Genomic DNA, 4,287 nt, shown 5'->3' on the forward strand with positions numbered 1-4,287 from the left:
TTTGGGGTCAAGGGCTGCGGGGAGGAGGATGGGGGCAGTAGTGCTCCACCTGCATGGCTACGAGGGCCTGGAAAGAGTCCGCTTGGCGCTCCATCATGCTTATCAGCCAATCTGTGCTTTGCTGCCGGAGCACCGCGCTTTGGTGCCGGTGCTCCTCAGTCTGCTGGCGGATCCTCCTTTCGCTGTCCCGCCACTCCTGCACTTTTCAATGTTCATTACTTGAATGCTGCATGACTTCATGAAACATGTCTTCCTTGCTTTTATGTGGCCTCTTTGGAGTCTTTTGGCCGGTGATAACATGGACGGCTGAGATCTCAAGGTTGCATCTGTAAAGGCAAAATGCAACACTTAACAGAGGCAGCGTTGTTCACACCAGACAGAGCAATGATTCCCCCGTACTTCAGGGCAAGCCCAGTCTACACAATAGCATAATTGGCCTGTCCCAAAGCGAGCACATATAACCCATGGGAGCCCCAAAATGGTGAATAAGCACAGGCTCAAGCGTGACCGATTGTTTCACAGCTGTACTGTCCTCTGGGTTTCTGTGCCTTGGGGAGAGCCAACAGCAGCAGGGGGCTCCTACACTGAACACTGTCTCCACACTGCAATGCAGCTTCCACCCTGGCCCATATGCAGCTTGCCTGTGTGCAGCAATGGTCCCCCCACCCCTCACGGCCTCTGTAAAATCTAGGCCTATCCCATGCAGCGTGAATCCCACCAGTCTAGTCTCCCTTGGCCACAGCCTTTGCAGGTCCTAGAGGTCCTCTCTGTCATTGCTAGCCAGGGTTCGTATTTGGCATGTGACAGGGAGGGGGAGAGGGAGGAAGTCCACAGTAAAAAAACCAGAGACTAATCCTGCATTCCTCCCCACCCTGAAGCCTAAACTGGATTCAGCAGGAGCTCTGGGTGTGCCAGGCCTGGCAGGTGGGGCCAGGACCTGGAGAGCTTTGGTAATTATCAAGGAGAATCAGGAACCGTAATGTGAGATGGGGCTGGATCCACCTCTGCCTGGGAGTTTTCTCCAGCAGGGCAGCAGCTCTTTGGGCAAAACCTGGTGCTCCAGTACAGCAGGTGTAGGGCCAAGGACTGTGCAAACCGGGAAAATCACTTCCCGAGGGGGGTTTGCTTTTTTGTTCCTGGCATTCCGCTCATCGAAAATGAGGCGCCCAAAGTGAGCCCCCAACACCCTCCCTGCTCTTAATCTTTTAAAAGACCGCAACCGAAAGCGAACATACTGCAGCAATCAGCAAATTAAAACAGGGTTATCGAGAATAAAAGGCATCAATTATAAAAGATTCCCTCTGGACAAAGCAATAGGCGAAGGATTACTGGGGATTTGCACCAGTAGAGGTGGCGACTGGAGCTTCGGATTCCCGACTGGAGAAGGGGCTTTAAGAGGCTCCCTTTGAAAGCTGCTGGTGCTGCGGCATGCACTCGCTGTCTCTCTCCCGACCCTAATCAGATGCCGTTGTTCGCTGCTTATCCTCACAGTCTGTGGACTTTTTGCTGAAAGAATAACATTGCATGGGTTGCCATTGCTGAATTATTCATCCCGCAGCCTAGGCATGACAAACTGCTCTCATTAAAAACACAGGGTGAGACTGTCCTTACACTAGAAGGGAAGGGGGGCGTGGCATAGGACCAAACCACTAGGGCTTTCCACATGTCACATCACACCAGAGGAAGGCACCGGGGCCCCTGGTTCTCCATCACCTTGTACCCGGTGGAATCATCTGCAACTGGGCAAAGGGGAGAGAAGATGCTCCCATGTCAGAATGGTCCTGGTATCCCCTCAATGTGCCCCAGACTCCTATGCCATGCCAGTTACAGGGGAATTCAGGCCCAGCAAGCCAGGGTGGGTGGAGGAGGGGAAGTGTCCAGAACTAGAACTTGCTCGTGTGGTGAGGTAGGGGAATGGCACGTGGACATTTCCTGCTAAACAGGAGGAAGGTGTGGGGAGGAGGGGGAATCTGGGAGGTGCCCCAGGGCTGTGATAAATAGGAGAGATGCCCCAATTCCCTCTGTGGACTCAGGCTACCCCCAGGCCTCTGTCAGCACAAAGAAGCTCATACCACCCCACATGGTACTGGAGTATGAGCAATAAACATCACCCCAGCATCTCCACCTGCCACTGGAAGGATGGGGCACCCAGAACCAGGGTCCCCCACAGCAGCAGGTTTGTCAGCAATGTCTGAAACAGCCCTGGTGTGTGATGTCAGGGATCCAGGCTCAGCCATACCTCTGCAGGGAGTGTGGTCCTCACCAGGATGGGAAGCAGTGTGTCAGGGCCCACCGAAGACCTTCCGGGAACAGAGGGGAGCTGCACGACAGAGGAAGAGGCAGCCAGGCAGAGCAAGAACTGCTCAGTAGCAAAGAGCCATGTCCTGACTGTAGCCCGTGGAGGGCATCCAAGTCTTGAGCTCTCGCTTGGATCCTGTCCAGGTTTGGTTTCCTTCTCAGACCCTCCTCCCCTGAGCGGGGCAACAAGCTAGTATAAGCAGCTCTGCTTCCCAGTGCCTGCATGCGGCTCACGCTTTGCTCCCATATAAACAGCAGGATATTTTTAGCCCTGGAAAAGAGCCACAGAATTGGAGAGAGACATTTAATGCAGTTTTGACAAAAGTCTCCTTTCACCTTGCAATCTCCTCTCCAGGCTGACCTGCGCGTCCCAGCGAGGCCCGGCGCTATCTGCATGCGATGGGCAGGGATGTGTCTCCACAACTTCCAGGAAGAGTCCTGCTGGCTGAGGACCTGAGGCAGTTAGCACCCGCTCTGCAAGGCAGATATGCCAGCCAAAGGAGAGCAGTGGGAGGGGAGGGCCTGGGCTTACTGCAGGTTAACACACCCCACTTAGAAGTGAACAACACTTGATGCACCATTGTAGGCTGCATGATAAAAAAGCTCCCCAGACAGCATCTCTAGCTCTGGCTCGGGAACTGGAGCCTTCATGGGTAGGCCCCAGATCCCGGGCCAGGTAGCTCACAGTGGCTAGGAGCCCTTGGGTTCCCAGAGGGAGGGAGGCACAGGACTAAAGACAAGTGCTGCCCGAGGTGTTTTGCAGCTGGTGGAGCTGGCTAGGATCAGAAACTGATGCCTTGGGCTTAGGAGAAGTGTGTGCCAATGCCCAGGCTAGCACACGTGCTCATTGCCCTGTAGAGTGACACTCCTGTCCCTAGGCAGACTCGCTTACATTCCCCCCAGCACCCACCCCACCCACAGACACCCATGCACCACCCACACTCATGTGCCTCCATATGCATCTCCCACTTGCACCTACACACCTAGACACCCACTCACCCGCACACACACTCACACATGTACTTGGGTACACACATATACACTTACCAGGGTCTACACCCTCCCTCCCATGAATAGACCTTGGCCTGGTCCCGCTCCTACCCACCCGTCCTTGCACACAGCTACCTACACACATGGGACACATAGTACTTCCATAACCCCCCTCAACATACTGTCACAGACAGGAATTAAATCTCAAGCCTTCCTGCCAGGCAAGGAAGTAGTTTTATCCCCACCTGTTAAACAAGGCACAGAGAAGTGAAGTGAATTGCCGAGGGTCACCCCTCAAGTCAGTGGAAGAGCTGGGAAAAGAATCCTGGAGTCCATTGCTCCCCCATGCTCTCACAAATAGACAGTGCTTCCTCTCAGCCGGTCCTCCTTGCCCTTGAACGATCATGCCCACTGCAGCTTTTCTGCAGCAGGGTCTGCTCCAGTATTTGATTGACTATATTTGCCTTATGCCAGTGTTTCCCAGCCTTCTCCAGAGCAGCTTTCCCCTCCCATCTAGCTGGGATCCGTCCCAGTGAGCAACAGGGAAGAGGAGGGTGTTCTTGTGACAGATTTTTGCTACCAATCTGCCTGGGGCCACAGTTGATCAGGCTGGGGCCACAGGATCTTTTTGGGGAGGAGATGACAACTCACACCAAGTGTTTAAATTTTAAAGCTTTATTAATAAAATAATAAAATAACAGCAGAGAGTGTTGGGAACATGCCCATGTCACTCAGGGGAAGAAAGAAAGCATTAATGCCCCAAGCCCTAACCCACTTTCATACTCACACACGCACGACCCACACTGGCCAAGTCTGAATGTAACGTCAGAAGAAGTGTGGGGGACGGGGGGAAGGTGGATAGGAGTGCTGTCCTGGGCTTAGGCCGTCCAAGGATCTGCTATGCTCTCCGAGTTGATCCAGCTCTTAGGAGGGTTTGAAGTCCTGGGCTCCTTTGTGGGTTTTCCATTTCATTACCTCTGTTCCTGGTCCTCTTTGTGT

The 4,287-nt window shown here is 53.7% G+C and overlaps 1 long non-coding RNA gene across 1 annotated transcript; it reads right to left on the minus strand.

Annotated features, from left to right (window-relative positions):
• Positions 1-202: 202 nt before the first annotated feature.
• On the minus strand, positions 203-2,398 carry LOC311525865. The gene is made up of 3 exons (XR_014712879.1): positions 2,240-2,398; positions 1,330-1,506; positions 203-326 (listed from the first exon to the last, which is right to left on the minus strand). It is a non-coding gene; the product is annotated as an uncharacterized lncRNA (long non-coding RNA).
• Positions 2,399-4,287: the final 1,889 nt, after the last annotated feature.

Source organism: Lepidochelys olivacea (assembly GCF_965140295.1).
Source record: "Lepidochelys olivacea isolate rLepOli2 genome assembly, chromosome: 9".
Lineage (NCBI taxonomy): Eukaryota > Metazoa > Chordata > Testudines > Cheloniidae > Lepidochelys > Lepidochelys olivacea.